This window comes from Harmonia axyridis, chromosome X, assembly GCF_914767665.1.
Source record: "Harmonia axyridis chromosome X, icHarAxyr1.1, whole genome shotgun sequence".
In the NCBI taxonomy this organism is placed as follows: Eukaryota; Metazoa; Arthropoda; class Insecta; order Coleoptera; family Coccinellidae; genus Harmonia; species Harmonia axyridis.
The window spans coordinates 12,116,117-12,136,145 of record NC_059508.1 but is presented as its reverse complement, the minus strand read 5'-3'; the positions used below and the strand labels follow the sequence as shown (position 1 = coordinate 12,136,145).

The following is a 20,029-nucleotide window of genomic DNA, read 5'->3' as shown; positions in this document are numbered from 1 at the left end:
AGTCAGAACTGTTCAACCCCAGTCCATTTTGAAGCGTTCTTTCTCCAGAAATTAAAAACAAAATACTCCAGAGGGAAGAATTTGGCTCTAATGAAAGCAGAAAAGATATTGAAAAGTTACATGGACCACTTTAAAAGATGACTATATTGATTAATGAAGTCGAATTTTATAGAAAAATGTGTTTTTATTGATAATGCCTGAGACTCATTGAGTGAAATATTAGTCAGGTAAAAAAAAACTATTGGTGTTATCCTAGTTTCGGTAGTTCTCGGGATCCCTTTAAAAGACATCCTGTACAATCAACGGGACCAATATACATAGGCATACTACTTTGCTTTCGCCGTTTTTTTTCCCGAATTTCGAAGCTTTATTATAAAAAACTTCTATTTTGACCACTTTCGCAACATAGGGTCGAGCATTGTCATGCTGTAAAATCACTTTATCATGTCTCTCATTGTACTGCGGCCGTTTGTCTTTCAATGCTCGGCCTAAACGCATTATTCGCGTTCGAAAACGATTGCCTGAATTGTTTTAGTCGATTGTAACAACTTATAATACACTATGCCGAGCTGGTCCCACCAAATACTGAACATGATCATGGAACCGTGAATATTCGGTTTGGCCGTCGAGGTGGAAGCATGGCCGGGATATCCTCATGATTTTCTGAGCTTGAGATTATCATAATGAACCCATTTTTCGTATCCAGCCCTTCCGTCTTTGCTTTACAAGCAGCTGTTCACAAGCAAACAAACGTCGTTCAACATCTCTCGGCTTCAACTCATACGGCACCCGATTTCCTTGTTTCTGAATCATTCCCATGACTTTCAGACTTTTTGAAATGGCTTGTTGCGCCACTTGCAATGATCCTGCCAATTCTTGTTGCGTCTGACACGAGTCTTGATCAAAAAATGCCCCCAATTCTGCCTCTTCCAAAATCTTCTCTCTTCCACCGCTTGCTGATCTTCGACGTCAAAATCACCGTTATTGAAGCGTTGAAACCACTTTCGGCACGTTTTTTCACTAATAGCGGCCCCACCATAGGTATTTGAGAGCATTCGATGAGCCTCAGTTGCAGATTTCTCCATATTGAGGCAGAAAATTAAAACCTACCGCAAATGACGAGAATTTGGCTCGTAAGCTGACATGTTAACTTCAATTACTTTATGATAACAAATCGACTAATATTCCTATGGCGTTTTGTTTAAAAATACCTAAGCTTATTGTATGACATCTACGATCTATTTATTTCGAGTCCCACTTTCTGCTACAGTCATCTATTGCAAAACGACGGAAGCTAAGTTGTACACCAGAAGAATCACGTTGAAATTCTGAAGTACCCTCATGCATCCTGCGTTAACCGACGAAAACTGTCATTTCTAGTGGAATTATCGCAAACCTTAAAAAAAACCGTCTCGAGTGAAAAATGAACTGTCGCAATAAAAGTGATAAAAAGCGACAGACCTCTGTGCGATAACGACAATACCCAACGTAAAACGTGAGGGGTGGTTTTGGCGCAAAGAAGGAAACATAGAAAAGAGCATATTTCACCCTGATGAATTTTAATATACCTGGTAGGATCAACTCTTTCCAGTTCCACCCTGAGAGCATCCAGAGTGAGCGCAAAATATTTTTCCCGCTTAAAATGAATTTTGATAATGCGTGTTTTGCTCGAAACCCTCTGCTCGAAATGAAAATATTATGAATAGGTACTAAAATTCTTCAACGGCTTTAATTCAATGAAGAGGAAATTGCGGTTTTGGCATTCTGAAAAGGGGGTGAAACCATAATACCAAAATAACCATTCAAGGGAGACTTGACTCGCTCTCATCTGTCGTAATTCATTTCTTAATATTCAGGGCTGACAACGCCAATTACGTCAGAATTCATGGCACAAAAGAGTTAAAATTCAAGATCTTTCATGAGCTCCTGATGAATTGTCCTTTTCAATCTTCCTGGAATTTATTAAAAATTCCGAAATCATTAACCACCTTGGCGTCTGCCGTCGTTACAGCATTCACGACAATCGGCAGATGGAAAAATTGCAGATATTAAATTATCATCGTTATCCGAACATTGGATTCACATCTTCCTGGCCGATTTCAATGGCCTTTTTAAAAAATTTCTAGCTCTGGATTATCCAAATTATTGTGGGAAAAAAATTAATCTTTTGATTTCCCCAAATGTTCATCAAATAATGAATTCGTTGCGGCAATTGTTTTCCCTTTCGATTTTTCCAAAATACAGGCGGTCAAGAAGAGATAACGGGTGTTTTTTTTCGAGGTATATAACTTTAAGTTGGCATTACTGTTCAAGATGGCTACCGATTTGACAGCTGTCAGGTGATTTATTTTCAGTTTGGTTTGGCAATTCATCAAGAATAGACTCACGCCTGAACAACGCTTGCAAATAGTGCAATTTTATTTCGAAAATAATGGTTCTGTGCGGAATACGTATCGCGCACTACGTCCATTTTATTTTGTTTAGCGATGAAGCGCACTTCTCGTTGAATGGCTACGTCAACAAACAAAACTGCCGCATTTGGAGTGAAGCTAACCCTCAAGTGTATGTCGAAACACCGTTACATCCAGAAAAACTGACTGTTTGGTGCGCTTTATGGGCTGGTGGAATCATTGGTCCGTACTTCTTCAAAAACGATGATGGCCAGAACGTTACAGTCAATGATGATCGGTATAGAGCCATGATTACTAACTTTTTCATTCCTGAATTGAACAACCATGATGTCCAGGAGCTGTGGTTCCAACAAGACGGCGCAACATGTCACACAGCTCGTGCCACAATCTATTTATTGAAAGACACGTTTGGTGACCGCCTAATTTCACGTTTTGGACCTGTGAATTGACTTCCAAGATCTTGTGATTTAACACCGCTAGACTACTTTCTGTGGGGCTATGTAAAGTCATATGGTCTATGCGTTAAAGGACTAGTTCCACTTTTGGCATTTTATACATAATTTGCACTATCCAATTTTCATTGTTTTGGAATCGCCTGCCGCAACATCAAAAAAATCTGTATTTTTCTTTTTCTTGTTGATCAAATTTGCCTAGTCTACAGATTTTTCCTGATAGTTTTGAAGAATTTAGATTACTGTCGAAACTCATGTTAATAAAATTTTTCACAAAATAGTTTCGTATGTAAAATGATACCAATCAAGATCTGAAAATTCCACTTGAAACTGCTGCTACCGAAAATTACTGTATTCTTCTTCAGGTCATACAATCTTACATTGAAATCTAACACTACATATTGAAATACATTTTTATGTGATTGAATACTTTTTCCTTTTGTGCTATTCAATAATTTAATCCTGGGTTTATAAAGAATATATGCAATAATTTACTTTTTTCTTCAAATTTCTTCATTTATTCTTCAAGTATTTCATTTGGAACTGACTTTTACCGAATTCATTTTCATGTGATTGAATACTTATATTCATTTGGTATTCGATAATTTCATCCTGGGTTCATATATGTATTATTTCACTTTTTTCTTGAACTATTCTTCAAGTAAATCATTTGAAACTAACTTTCACCGAATTGAATAGATTCTGTGCAATTCCCAATCAATCATTTCTGAATTGCGGTTTGTGAAATGAAACGATAAAAATAAAAATAACCAAATTGCCACCAGTTCCCTCAATATCAAGATGGTACGAAAGCGTTCTTAACAGCATATTATAACGCAATTTGATAAATTGAATCAATATAAATCTAAATTGTTTATTCGATTGATTTATCGGTTGGAAAAAAATTCGTGACCGGTATCTACATTCAATTTTAATCCACAACGAATTGAACTACGAAAATTGTAAGAGGGGAAATTACAATCGAGTGTGAAATGGGAGTATTTTAGAGTAAATTTGACACGATTATTTATGTTTCCTGATTAGTGTGGTAGGGCTCTCAGGCTTGTCGATGGAATGCCGGCATAAGAAGAGTGGTTGCTGGCCGTACGGCCTTGCAAGTCGGCAGTCTGCTCAAATAAGAGTTGAATGGCCGAAAGTGACCGACCATTTTGTTTCATGAATAAGGAATAAACAATATTTTTATTGCCTAATATTGGAACCTGTAGATCAGTATGGACGCTCGGATGTATGCAGATCCCACGGCCATCTTCGCCGAAAGCTTCCCTGGGGATATCCCAAACGGGAATTTTTTATTCTTCACTCGTTTTTGGGTTTTCGTAACGTTGAATTATTTGCCATGTGTGTTTCGGAACCGTTACACTTCGTTTGAATCTCTTTCGCGATTGGTTCTATACAGGGTGGCCACTTTTTTATTAGGATTGTATTGGTAACTTTTGAACCATAAGAGTTAGAAGGTCGGTCAAATGGAGAAAAAGTTGCATGCATAGAAGCATTATCAAGCAGTTCAAACAAATCGAGATTATCAGGGCCGGTTATTGAGATATCATAAGAAAAGTAAATTCGGTCATTTTGATTTTTCTTTTTTTCCCACTTTATTTCAAATATTATCAAAAAATGTTACAGGAATTTTTTATTCGACAATGAATTGTTCTCAATTTGACGTAATCAGATTTCGTATCCAACGTTTCGTGCTCCCTGGGCCACCCTCAACCATAGTTCTAACCCTGTTTATTAAATTAAAAGATTCGACACCTCTGAATAACAAATCTAATGTGGTATATAAAATACCTTGCCTGGTATACTCAAAATCTTACATGGGGCCTAAAAATGCGATTTGAACAAGACAAGTACGATTGCGATGAGAAATCCAGGTATAAAGAAAATTGAACTCTCCTCGTAACACTTCATTTTATATTTCGTTTCTCATAAAACTGAATGAGATACACGATATTCCACAACCTATAAATTTGTTAACACAAGACATATGTATGAAAATCAAAATATTACTCATTCAACAGTTTGTTCTGACAATGATTGTAATTTTACAATGGACTCTTTAATGTACTTATATGTTATTCAATTTTTTTCAACAAAGTGTTATTGTTAATTTCCAATATTTTCTGTACCCAAACAAATCATCTACATTGGACGAAATGAACTTGGTAAGCAAATATTTCAGAATTCGACTTAGTTACCTTTTATGCATTTGTTACTTCAAGCAATAGGCTAGAGGTACACATCTTGTTTGTTTTCTTGTTGTTTTATATGTGAAATAATCTCCCGAATGTTCTTACCGAACGATTTTATTATCATAACTCCTCATCTAGATAAATTAACAGACAACAATGATGACAATGAATCACTTCTTATAATACATACCTACATACAGCTCCAGGGTATGAATGAACTAGCGCACAAAAGCTATTGACTTCAATGATCTTCTAAATTTTTTTTAACGTATTTAATCCGAATGGAAAAGTTCAAATATTCTCAGATTTTATATCATTACAAAAATAAATTGTGCAAATTTCAAGTAAGGTCAAGAGGTTAATTACTGAGAATAATAAAACAAATAGAGTCATTGTAATTAGCGTCGTTTCTCGTAAGAGAAATGGCGATAAAATGTTGAATTATGTTGTTTATCCTTTGTTGGAATAGTAATAGTACCTATTTTCATTCGACATTGAAGTTAAATGAACAACTACATGGAAATATTTCTATATAATTCCTTTATTCTATTATAAGTGTTATTTTTTACTGTATGATATTCTTTTGGTTTTTCTGGATTCATAACATAATGATTTAATTTTTTTCTTCTTTTATTACAAAAAATTCTTCTTCAGAAAGAGGGATACTTTATTCAATCTTCCTTGAAATGATGGTAATATTTTTTTAACCTTATCGTTATAGTTTGTAGGTGAATTTTCGAACATGATCTTAATCAATATTGAAGTTATAAACTTTTTTGTTGGATTTACAGCTCAAATCACATAAGAAAGCTTTCGAGTATCCTTATATATGGCTCAATATCGAAATGCTCCGATCCTAAGCTATGAATTGTGTATTAGAAATGTTTTATGTGCAATAAATTTATAACTGCATATATAACAGGAAATAAAATTCAATAAGCGTAGAGTTTAAAGCTATTGTTCAGTTCACACCTATGATGTATCAATTTACACTAGGTATAACAAGAAAATCTCTTAGGCAATTGATGTTAATCTTGTTCGATGTGATGGAAATCTTTTAGAATAGAGATGCGTTGGTTGACTACTCACTCTGTATATACAGTATTGGCAAGTATACGGCTTAGAGATGCATTCAAGTCAAACTAGTTTGATTTTACTCACAAACTTGACTTGACTCGAAAATGAAACTTTTTATGTAAAAAAGTTGAACTTGACTTGATTTCTGATCTTTAGGTTCAGCTTGAAATCAAACTCCTCCAAAGAGTTTGAAGTTTGAATATCATATTGCGCAACGTGTGTAAACCTGTACTCTGCTACTCCGCAAATCAGTTATAGTTAATAATTGGAAGGATACGCTTGGTTTTTTTTCGTTTTTTTGTAAGTGTGTGTGTTGTACGTTGTGTCTGAACTCGAAATGTCTGAACCTGAACTTTTTTCATGAAGCTTATGCAGCTCAGAATGAGTACCAGAACAAATTGAGTCTGATTTTGAAGATGCCCCCCTCTAGAATTTATGAGAAAAAAACTGTAGACGGAGCAAAATTACTTAATCAATAAGAAAAATAAATATACAGTTTTTTTTTTGAGTTGCGGTAGGCGATTCCAAAACAATGAAATCGGAAAGTGCAAATTATGTTAAGATAAAGAACAACGGTATAACATTCTAATAGTCTAACTAGTTCTTTAATGACATTTGATAAAGAGCCACAAAAAATTGTATGAAATACAGAATTTTTGCAGGAAGCAACACCTTCTGGATCTAATAGTATTTGTGATAGTAAAGTAACAACTTAAAACGTTAGATACAAAATTGTCAAAATGTGTTTGGACGTCAGCTCCTTTATTCTTAAAGTTAAAAATATGCGGTTTGTTTTATGGTACTTGTACTTTTTATTAGCAGGAGGCTATAGTGTCAAATTTCTTGTTGCTGTGAAAATTCTTTGTGAAAAGTTAAGTTCTTACTTAAGAACTTAACTTTTCACGAAGAATTTTGAGGTGACAAGCAAGAGTTGATTAAAAAAAAATTATAATAATGTATTTTCTTTTTTTTAAATTAATGAAGGTATTTGTTGTACCTACTCACTTTATTGAACATAAATATTTTACCCATTCAAGGTATAACTACTAAATAAATAATTTTTCAAACCAGTTTGAGGAACAGTTTGAATTTTCAAACCTGTAACCATTGTCTAGTTTGATTTGACTTGAATCGTTTGTCAGAAAGATTGACTTGAGTTTGACTGAATTTCATTTCAGGCTTATACGGTTTATACCTAATTCGAGAAGCAGATATAAAAACGAATTAGTCAAATATCGCTTTGAGGGAAGGGAGTACACGTATATGTGTTCGGTCTTGTTCATCTGAACTCTGGTTATGTTCTCCTCTTCTTTCTAACTGATTCGAACTGTTTTTGTTACATTAGGAATTTTATTATGGAAGTTATCGTTTCATAATGGAAAATAATTTCAATTTTCTGCAGACGCCATTTGAAAATTGAAGATTTCGTTTTTGACGAATTATTTATAGTTCCTTAGGGAATGTAAACATTCACTAATTGTTAAATTATGTTGATATTGGACGTGGAGTGCTGGGGATCATAATATTTTGCGATGAATATGGAAAAGGCATTTGTCCAACTCAAAATTTTTCAATGTAAATGCCAACGTTAATTCTGTGTAGTTTTGAGGCTGTGTTCCGAAATTAATAGCCGTAATATATTTAATCGATCATCTTCCTTACAATGCCATTTCCATAAAGATTCGCCACGACTAACAGCTTGAGGCCGAAATAGCATTCATGTTGCTTCATCGATAGCATTTCAACTGATAGATAAATCGCAGAATGAATCATAGTTTCTTGAGAGCGTGAATAATTCCTAATTTTCCCCTCATTGAGTTCGACCTTACGTTCATTGCACATTAAGCACTTGATGATAGAAGAATAGAAATCGATTGATGGTATCTTTCTGTTAGATTCGCTTTCGATTTATACCCAACCCTTCGAAACGACTCAAACTTCGAACAAATCGTTGAAATTCAAATAGGGTAAATGCCCTGGTTAGCCGAACGGCACAGCTCCTCGACCATTCCGTGATTTGAGATAAAATAATAATAAAAATATATCATGTAGTGCAAAATATTTTTGCGGTACGTGTTCTCGACCATTCTACCCTTCCAAGATAGTTTGCATAGTAGTGGTATAGGTCGAAGTTTTCGCGCTAAAAATTAGTTTATAATCGCCTATCATATAAAAGGTTCTTTCTCTCTTAGAAAAGTGCTTTGTGATATATGACCAGAAAATAGTAATTATTTCTTATTTTAAATGAATTATGTGTGTATATTTTGTTCCATATCAACTATAAGATATATTTTTGAGTGTATTTCAATCAAGAAGCAAATAAATGTTTATTTTTTTGTTCAATATTCGGCGGTCGCGAACTAGTATTGGAAAATTTGTATCTTTTATTTCTCGACCAAAGTGGTCGAGAACCAATATGTTAATTCAATAATTGTTTATTTCAACGGATATATTTCTGTTGGATCATTTTCGTTTTTTTTCGATACCCTGATTCGTTTATATATCTACTTTCTGAATATTAGTTTGCGACCACCGAATTAACGTTGAAACACTTATTTCTACCCTTTATTTATTCGCGGTCGAGAACCAATTTGATTGTACTTAATTCTCGACCACTGGTGGTCGGTGTTTTATATTTTATTTACTCATTAGTTTCTAAATGGATATTAAGAGCAAAATAACCAAATAATGTTGTATGGGTTGCTATTTTGAAATATTTATAAAAAGTGGAAACTTTTGCAAAATGATTTTTTTTACGTTCCGAGTGTTTCTTACTTGATTACCTCATCTGAAACCCATCTGAGTGATAGGTAGTGATGTCGATGGTACGGTACGAAAGTAAGTACTAATCACTCATCTCGCTCTAAAGTTCTTTATAAAATTCGTAAGTGGAGCGGCCACTATTATTAGTGGTCGAAAACTAACACAAAAATGGTCGAGAACTCTGCGGCGTGGTCGAGAACCGAAGGTTATTGAGATTTTCTATATGTTTTCACATTTCAAAGGTTAAATGCGGAAAGAACGCTTAAAATTATATGACAAATCATTTAAAACTCGCCAAAGAATCGATGAACACCAACACCATTAAAATTTGATGAGTTTATGTGTGAAAAAATCGTGCTCGAAATCGATGTTTCTGTTAACTGGTCGAGAACCAGTGCATTTACCCTATCTTTCTGTTAGATTCGCTTTCGATTTATACACAACCCTTCGAAACAACTTAAACTTCGAATAAGTTCGTTGAAATTCAAATACGTCAAGTTCGAATTTTTGTCACGAGACGATTCGTGAAACGAGTTTTTTCAGTGCAGTCACGAGAGAATAGAGGTTCCGTTCTTCATTTCTCCTCTGAAATTACTCTTGATTACGATGCTACAAGAGCCAATTTTTCATCGTCTGTAGAATGTACGCAATTCGTCGGTATAAGTACTAATATGCAGTTCAGTATAATAATTATGAGCAACAGAGCAAAGCCGATGCAATGGCTTCTACCACGCCCACGTCCTTTGGTTTCGCCCGCCTTCCATACGATGGAACACAGAAAAAAAATTTGGACATGCAACAAGGAACTGAAAAAAACATCGAAAAATAAAAGATAGGTATCTCAATTTTCCTGGAAAAAACTTTTGTGTTTGAAGAGACCAGATTCTTAATTACATTATCACAGCTTTGATTTCGATAAAACAATTCAACATTTTCGAAAAGTTGTTTTCATTATTGAATCGGATTACAAATGACAAAAGAAATGTAAAAAAATAATACACAGAGTTGCCGTTACAACCTTTTGAAACTGTTGATTGCTGTTAGAGTTGCACAAATTTGACTTGAATCTTTCTGACAAATGATTCGAGTCAAATCAAAGTAGACAATGGTTTAAAAATTCAAACTGTTTGTCAAACTAGTTTGAAAGAGTTTGAAAAATAATTTATTCAGTAGATATACCTTGAAGGGGTGAAATGTTTATGTTAAATATAGTAAGTAGCTACAACCTCCCAACTTGTCACCTCAAAATTCTTCGTGAAAAGTAAAGTTCTTACTTCAGTTCTTCTTACAAATTAAGTGGATGCCGCGAACAAGAAATCGGGCACTAGAGCCCCCTGCCAATAAAAATTATAAGTACAAATAAACAAACCGCATATTTTTAACTTAAAGAATAAAGAAGTTGCCGTCCAACTATTTCGACAACTTTGGATCTTACGTTTCATGTTGTTACTACCACAAATACTACTTTATCCAGAAGGTGTTGCTTCCTGCAAAAAATTCTACATCATACAATTTTTTGTGGCTCTTTATCAATTATCGTTGAAGAACTAGTTTCACTATTGGTATTTTATACCGTTGTTCTTTATTTTGACATAATTTGCACTCTCATTGTTTGTTAATGTTGTTGTTGTTGTTAATTCTACTTCGTCTACAGATTTTTTTGCTCATAGTTTTTGAGGGGTGTGGGGATTTTCAGAATAAGACTCAATATGTTCTGGTACGTATTCCGAGCTGCATGAGCTACATGAAAAATGTTCAGGTTCACACATTTCGAGTTCAGACACAACTCAGAACACACACTTAAAAAAACGAAACAAGCCACGCGTATCCTTCTAAATATGAACTATAACTAATTTGCTGAGTAGCAGAGTACAGGTTCAGACACGTTGCGCAATATGATATTCAAACTTCAAGGTTTTGTTTGAAGAAGTTTGATTTCAGGCCAAACCTGAAGATAAAGAAATCAAGTCAAATTTTTCAACATAAAAAGTTTGATTTTCAAGTCAAGTCCACTTTGTGAGTAAAATCAAACTAGTTTGACTTGAATGCATCTCTAATTGCTGTTGGAAAACTTTTTATTATCCCGATATTATAAGAATAACGTCCTGTGAGCATTACCTCCGAAGACACCCTATATACTAGAAGTAATTCTGGCGAAATTGAAATCGTTGGAGATAAGAAATCATCCGAAAGCCGGTGAAAAGTAGGAATAAGCGAATCTTAGTTGGCAATAAATGAAAAATGGAGTGGAATCTGATTTGAGGAATGCTATAAAAGGAACTTTACTGCGAATCAAGGACCTGAACGATATAAAGTAAACTGAGATTTTCCCCTGGCAGTGGAAAGTCCAAAATACCCTCATTATTCATTGAAGATGTTAGCTGGGAAGGCAATCAGGTCATATTTAAAAAGTTTACGCAGAATGCGAGAGTGTCAAAAGTAATTTATTATTCCTTTTCATATCATTATCAGCCCTCTCAAATCCTGTCGTTTGAATAAAAGGAAGGTATAAATTGAAAATTACCCTAACCGTAGCTAATGGAGGTTGTTGCATTGTGGGAAACAGGAAATCTATCGGAAAAACCAGGGTTGAAACTCAATTTAACCGAAGGAAATTATTATCACGGTCAGTGAAAAATACACACAATTTTTTATTGGCGGCTTTTTATCTCTGACAACGAAGTGAATTAGCTAGAAAACAATTCGGAACAACAAGATACAATTGAAAATATTTCTTCCAAATTATTCATAAAATTCGGACAGAGAACATTACGAATTCTCATATTTCCGGATATAGTGAATCAACCAATTCCAGAATATATTTCCAATTTCGGCCTTCCCTCTCGGCATATTTGGCTTGAATTAACAAATCGAATACATGAACAGATTCAAAGCCCCTGATTTAAACTAAGCGTCTCTCTGATTGGCTGAAGATAAATGCAGCCTAATAGCTTTTCAATGACTCTGTATAAAAAATCTCATCATCTCTAAAACGTTCACAGTCCACGATTGGTAAAAAATTTAAAAAACAAATCCAAAAATCTCTCTGTTTATCCTCCAAACCATTTCTCTAAAACTGTGAGAGCTATATGCATGAAATTCAATATGGATGAATTTTTGAATAACAGTTGTAAAAGGTTTACCAATAGGATTGATCCAATTTAAAATGGTTATTACACCAACACTGTGTATTTTTTTTTCATTTGTGTTCAGGGGGTTTCCACCACGTTTGAAAATTGTTTTGATAAAATCAGTGAAAGAAGTTTGAGAAGATTTCATGGATTATATTTCTCAGTGAATCGCTATTCGTTGTATTGTAGACAAATTTTAATTTGGTACCAAGAGTATCTCTCCATGATGACAAATGACATAACTAATATCAGAAAATAATGCACGTTATAAGCGTTTTGAATTGTATTACTCCTATTGAAAAACCTAACAGATTCACTTCGTTTTTGTTGTCTGATTCATTTTCCTTAATAATCAATTCATCTTCAGTTGGAATTTACTCGACAAAATTTCAATTATACCTCGCCAAAAAATAAAGTACAGATATGGAAAATATTCCATTATTCCCACATCAAAGAAACGAACTCAACGCAGTTTTCATATTGCTTTTCTTTCCGAGAAGATAATGTTAATTCTATCATAAGTAATAAAAAACATTCCTGATAATTCCCATGTTGAATTTTCTTTTGGTACGAATTGGATTATGTTCGGAACAATCGGATCTGCAATAAGCTTTTCTCAGCATTTAAGATCTGATTCATGTTCTTGATTTCAGAGCTACCAGAGGAAAATTGAAGTGAAATACACGATTTTATATTTGGAGCTGATGAAGTAGAGATTGTTGTGGGAAATTATTAAGGCGGAAATGTGGAAAACTCTTCTAGGGATATAGGAAAAAGTGAGGTAGGTTTGATTTTCAAACTGAACCTTTTTCAAGGAAGAATGTTTGAATGAAAAAATCAATAATTATTTTTAATTAATGATTAATGAACATTGTACCTCACTTTTGAATGCGTTATAAGTGCAGGCGATGAACCTTGAGATTTTATATTTCTCCCGGCTTGAAATTGCTGTATATGAAAGTTCTCAAGGTATTTTTTGTCATTCAAGATCGCAAATTAGTGTGACTACATTTACATAATAATTTCCTTATTCCTCGACTTCTATTCTGAGAGCAAATTGAAAATATAAGTAGTTGCGTAAGGTCCTTGACTACGTTCAAGTAATCATAATTATTAATTAACACTTCTAGAATTATTCGAATCATGAAGTCAATGAAGATGAAAATAAAAATATCATTATTCAATTCACATTCTGTACTATCTTGTAATTGCGACTTTAAGTACTTATAAATGTGCATAATAAGTACGATTTCGTATTTCACCATATTCGATCATCTTTCTTGGAAATGTAATTATACTATACAAGTATACTCGTTATTTATCTAAGATATGATCCAATCACTTTGTGGCCAGTATTTCGACCTGAACTGAGCCCAATTGTTTCAATTGAATTTCAACGTAAAGTAAATCTTGGGAATGAAGACAATCTGATTACGCGCCGGTGCTCATCGATTTGGACATGAAAAAAAAAGGGAATTGAAAACACCACGTAGAGCGCTGATTATTCGAAACAGATGCCTGGTCCCGCTGGATTTCTGCAGCCAGTTCTACAATGTGACACATTAATCTTGATTGAAACAACAATATAGAATATCGTACTGAATAAAAATATATATGCTCATATAAATATATAAAACATGGCAGTTTTAGTTTGACTACGTCAGTGTGATTTATCGAGCTTTTTTTTTTGTTGATTAAATGATGTTCGGAAAGACTTCTGGAAGATGTAATATATTCTAACTTGAATTTATGGTCACATGGATGTTATATATTATCATTAAGAGTAACTATTATTTCTTTTTCTTATTCGCCAAGGTGGATTGAGAGTACACTCCTTTTAGCGTTTGTTTCTTAGCTTAGGGATCATGCAGAAGCTGTTACTGAATACGACGATAATATTTTTTCAACTATTAAAAAATTTTCATCGATTTGTGAAAGTTTGTATGTCTACAGTAAATCAGAAGGATCAGTTTCATTTCAATGTTTGGCACAAAAAACTCTCTACTGCTTCAAACGTCCGATTGATTGATTTTGAAGACTGAAAGTCCTAATGGCTTTCCAGTTAGATTATTATTACGATTTCGATTGATGTGAAATTGACTTTCAGTCGAAATTTGCACATGGAACGTATACAGACGAATATTGGAAAGATAATATACTCTGAAAGGAAAGCTAATGGTGGCTCTTTGCTTTTGAGTGAAATAACAACCCATGTCATGTATGTTCATAACGGAATTTATAATTTCCAATGATAAACTTTCGAAATTAGTCGAGGCAAATGAAAATTCAACATTCCTTCACATGAAATTTGTTACAAAAATTAGTTATAAGACAATAATCCTCCTAATTCGAGAACATGATTTATTAATTTTGGAAAGTGGAAAATTAAGGAAACAAATCAAATAAATTCATACCTCCAAAAATTCAATACACAAACAAGCGAATTCAATATCGTCGAAATTCTAGAAGTTAATATTTCAAAGAATGTATTTTCACAATACACAGTCAATGCAAGAACTTCTCTGTATTTTGGCAGTTATTAAATTTTTTTATATTGATAATTTAAATTTTTTCGTTACGCGTCGAGATATTTAGCAGTGAATGAGGAAATAATATAACATAGTATGAAATTTACAGTTTTTTTTCCATGAGTAATCGAGAATACACTATCAAGGACACAACCTAGAACTAATTGTGTTACTGCTTTATATACAGAGTACACAGACTTCAGAAAGTTATCAGTCCTTCATTTAATATGAATAATGATAAAATACTTAGCGGAATTCGGTTGAACAAATTTGTTTTGCTCGACATTGCGAATCTTGAAGCTGTTTAATACTGCTAAAAATATTCTCGATAAATATTTTCGCTTTCAGATCAAATTCAGAGATGAGCACTCGAATTAAATTACAAAGAACAAAGATATATTATTTTCATCCAATTTATTGATTTCTATAATACTGACTCAGGCGCCGGAAGTTACAGATAGGAAGCAATGGGATATCATTCCATATCTTGAATATTAGTAATGGTATTTATTAATTGTTGATTCACTTTTTACAACATTCAAAAAGGAAATTTTCAGATGAAGAAATGATGCTGGAAATTAAGATTAGAATTATATACAGGGTGTTTCCTAAACATGCGGCAAAAATTCAGGGGGTTGTTCCTTGGACTATTTTAAGCATGTTTTGTCCTTGGATGATTTTTGAAAAACCTCTTTGTTTCGAAGATACAGGGCGAACAACATTTTTCATATTTTTAAAATTAATAATAGTTTAAATAAAAATGCGTACCGCACTGTGTTTACTAAGTAGGTACAATTTATTTTTAAATTTGTTTAACAACATTCCAATTACTAAAAACCCTTAGATTATTTCCTATGGGGCCATCTAAAATCATTAGTTTATACCACTCCAGTAGAAAATGTGGAAGACTTGCGAAATCGGATCATTGCTGGGTGTAACTTAATAAGAAATGATCCTGGTGTTTTTGAAAGGGTTCGGCAGTCAATGAGGAGAAGATTGGATGCTTGTATGCTGGCTAGAGGTGGTCATTTTCAACAGTTTTTGTAGGTTGAGTTGAATTTTCATGTAATTTTTCATAATAAAATGTTATTATCTGAAATTTTGTTTCCCCTATATCTTCGAAACAAATAGGTTTTTCAAAAATCATCAAAGGACAAAATATTCTTAGAATAGTCCAAGGAACAGCCCCCTGAATTTTTGCCGCATGTTTAGGAAACACCCTGTATATATACAATACAAATCATTACTAATAGATCCACTCGATTGCAATCACTGAATACACCTATATTATTCAATTCATATTGTACTGACGATCCATTTAAAATACCTAGTGCCATCATTCTCAATATAACTTCAGGAAAGAATGAAAGGTTGATAACAAACAAAATTGCCATCAACGACATTTTATAGGACATCGATTAATGTGATACTTACAGATATCTAGGCAATATTGGTTCGAGTTGTTACAGTACTGATTTAACATAGATACATTTAGTTTAACAAACCCGTAAATGTCATTTCACCTCCATAAAATAAATGTTAACTTGAATGGTCGCAAGTCAAAGCTTGACAAAACCATAAATAATGACTTGTCTTGGTAACTTATGCAGGTTGATTTTCAAACGCGTGGGAGAGCTATAGATTGTACAAACTCGCTACACAATATACGAGGGTCAATGGTAAACCATGATTTTTGTTATTCCGAAAAATATTCTCAATTTTTAAACCCATAGCTGAACAGAGGAAATTATGATTTGAATTTTCTCACTTGTTCAAAAGATATGCTTTATTGTCCAGCGAGCTTTTTAACCATAACTATATGTCGAGCGTTTTTTACTCAAGGTGATTCTATGGAATGGAAAATTTGAATTTTGTGTTCTTGTATTGTTATTATAACGGGTATTGTCTTGAAAGAATTTCTCTTTATAATACAATAATATTATCTTCAGAGTTTATTGTTTGTACTTGTTCGAATGTGCTCTATTTTTACATAAGAATAGCTGCCAACAATAAACTGAGAAGATTATATTTTGCTTCAACAATTCTCTACATGTTTTAGTGTACTTCCTCTTGAATGGTGGCCTCATTGTCCTTTTTGTATTATAAAGATTTCTTCTGAATTTCTACTAGTTCCCCAGAAAATTAATCATTCGATGTAGAAAGGGGATATACCTAACAAGCCAATCGAAAAGTCTGACCCTTTTGGAGGTAATCAATGAATATTATACCTTGCGCATCCCAGAATACTGATGTAATTACCTTGCCAGTTGACTATTGTATTTTTCCTCGCTTTGGATTCGGTTCATTGTGTGCAGTCCACTCAGTTGACTGTCGATCGGACTCCGGAGTGAAATGATAGAGCCATGTTTCATCCATTGTCACATATCGACGCAAAAATTCAGGTTTATTGCACTTAAACAGCTTCAAACACTGCTCAGAATCATTACCACGTTGTTGCTTCTGATCGATTGTGAGCTCGCGCGGCACTCATTTTGCACACAGCTTTCTCATGTATGAATATTCGTGAATGAAATGATATACACGTTCAGATGATATCTTCACAATGTCTGCTATTTCGATCAACTTTACTGATTTTTTCGTCGGTGATAGCCTCTTTTGTGCGTCCACTGCGTTCGCCGTCTTCGGTACTCATTTCACCACGTTTAAACTTCAAATCAATGATGATTGTTTTTCCTGGTGCAGACCCCGGAAACTCTTCATCAAGCCAAGATTTTGCTTCAGCTGTATTTTTTCCTTTCAAAAAGCAATATTTTATCAGCACACGAAATTCTGTTTTTTTTACCTTTTCCTAACAAAAGTAGTTACAAACTAATGGTCGGACTGCTGTCAAATTTTGACACGTATCGTTAGAAGGTTGGTACCAACTGAAAATCATATGGATTTGATACCTGCACCATCATCTGTACATCAGACTGAGGACTTTTCAATTGGCCTAATATAGTAAAGGACGCTGTCTCTGATACTAGCAATAAAATCCAAACAAAAGCAAAAATCTGAACACCAAAAGAATACCTTTGGCAGAAGGGTGGTTCACACACCTCAAATTCAATTGGGGAAAGAATGAACTAGGAATAAAGGAAGAAGCATGCACCTTACAGGGTGGTCCTTTTCATACTTTCCTGAGTAAAAGGTTTGATATTGTTCCAGAGATTTATGAGACAGGAAAAGGTTTAATAATTATAGAGAGAAATGGAAAGAATTAACCTTTCTGTAGAATACCAGGGTTTTCCGAATGAGGCGAACCGAAATTGAGGGCTTTTATCTGCCAGATTCGTAATACTGCAGCTTCTTTATGCTGTGCTGTTGATGAATCGCATCTCATCCAGTTAATCCAGAGGATGAATGGCTGTTCGACGCAAAATAGTTACTCCTGAAAATGACAAACAAGGAGGAGTGTAAATGAAATTGCATAATTCCGACGCATAGTGACGGGACGCCGAGACTTGGAGCAGATGTGCGTCTTCTGATCAATTTATCAAATCACTCTGGGAGAAACGTCAACATCTGTAGTTTACGTACGTTGAATGAATGAACGTCAGTGTAGTTGGAAATTAGATCATTGCGAGTTGTGAGTTATTGGCAGGCTACCCCTAAAAAGCACCGCATAAACGAATTATAAGAATGCTACTGCGGCGAGTGGCGGTGCTATTTTCATGGCTGTCATTTCCTAGGGGGGATGCTACAATGAAATATTGGGATTTATTGAAATCGTAGCGAACGCCGGCTATCCCAGCTTGAATTAAGTTAATGCGGACCTCCTGGTATTGTCATTGGACACAGTGGTAGTTGCATGCAATACACACTTTCACAAATGATTTACTGCATTATCATCGACGTCGGATCTTCCCGGCTGAACTCCGCTCAGATAGTTATTATGACCCCTCTTCATGTAGCCTCGTTTTTCTGAAAACGATATTTTCTCCATTCTTTCTACTATATATTTCTTTGATTCTTAATATTTTTTCGTCATACATAATTAAACCTTTGATTCAATACATATTTCTGAGTCTAGTAGACGACACAGATGTTCAGTCAACCTCAAATCAAGTAGTAGTTTTTCAATCTCAACTCTAGTCAAGTATTTATTTATCAAGTACTTGAATCATATGAAGCTACTTGATTTTAAGCAGTTTTATTGTAAAGATGAAATGAGAAGGAACCTTGCAAAAAACACTTTTATTTATTAAACTTGTTGCACAAAAGAACCGAAAATATCAACTTTTTTGGAATAGAAACAAAAATTAAATCACTATAAATCATAGCAAAATGGATAATGAGTAAAAAATTAAGTTTCTCAATATTGAGAAACCTCCAGGCTTTGTCTGATTTCATAATTTACCATCCAGGATCTAAGACACATTAGGAATCTTATAGATTTGTCGCCTAACTTATTGCAGGTTTTTTTTGTAACTGCAAGAGCAGCTCTGGAAAATTGTCTTTCAACAGGAGCTGAAGATGCTGTCGTTGCTAAAAAATACTTGCACATTTTGGCCAAGTTTGGAAAGATATTTCTGGAACTACCAAAATCTACCAATTGATTCCATAGAAATGTGAGAAAACAACTAATGGAGTGACACTAGTGAATGCTTCAGTCTCTCGGTGCTCGAGGAATCCCCTTATTTAGTCTAAGCGCACACCAGTTTGCAGAAATATTTGCCGTGCGACGCGTGCATATCAAGATCAAGAAATATCAAGTTTACATTCAGGATTAATGCTCATACTGGGGATGTTTGGAGTGTGGAGTTCCTCAAGGATCCATATTAGGGTCTCTATTATTTTTGCTGTACATAAATGACTACCTAGTACAGTTCTCTTTGTTGAAGATACCTCATTCCTCACAATTAGCAATACTGAAGAAGAGCTCAAAGAGATTTCATCGAAGATCATCGAACAGGCTGAACTATGTTTTAATGCAAAAACATTTGGAATAAACATAGAAAAAACACAATATTTCACCTTTGAAACTCCACCCACGACTGAGACAAACCTGAAACTCCTGAGTTAATACCTGGAACCGAATTTAAAGTTCTGAAAACACATAGAAGAATAAGAAAATAATTCTCAATAGTTACTCACCTTATCAAAAGATCTAAACAGTTAGCAGGGAAGCAAGCAGCCAAAATCGCCGTATCATGTGAAATTTCAATACACAATTCTATAGCTGTAGATACAAGACATTTCAATCAACTGTGATCTAATTAATTGACCAATTCTTGATCGACTGAAAATGGACATTTTCGATGCCAATGAGGAAGTTTGTAAAGAAGAGAATCTGAATCGAATTGAATGAACTAGTTTCCGATGACGAAATGAAGTTATCATCCTATCGAAACATCAAATTTAAGAATGAACTCAAACGTTGATGGAATCCAGATCCAGACTTTCTCCCATGATATAGTTGGAAGGAAATGGTATTGCCAAGATACTAATGATATT

The 20,029-nt window shown here is 34.1% G+C and overlaps 1 protein-coding gene across 12 annotated transcripts in view; it reads left to right on the top strand.

Annotated features, from left to right (window-relative positions):
- LOC123685603 (latrophilin Cirl) overlaps positions 1–20,029 on the top strand; it is a 188,938-nt gene that overhangs the window by 18,445 nt on the left and 150,464 nt on the right. Inside the window, exons 1-2 of one of the 12 annotated variants that reach the window (XM_045625313.1) lie at positions 4,899–5,046; positions 12,698–12,825. The exons of 9 other annotated variants lie outside the window; for them this stretch is intronic. The gene's annotated coding sequence lies outside the window, so the exon portion shown is untranslated. Of the gene's footprint in view, positions 1–4,898; positions 5,047–12,697; positions 12,826–20,029 lie in introns of those variants that run through there. 2 more of the 12 variants (XM_045625308.1, XM_045625306.1) reach the window with 2 other exon arrangements.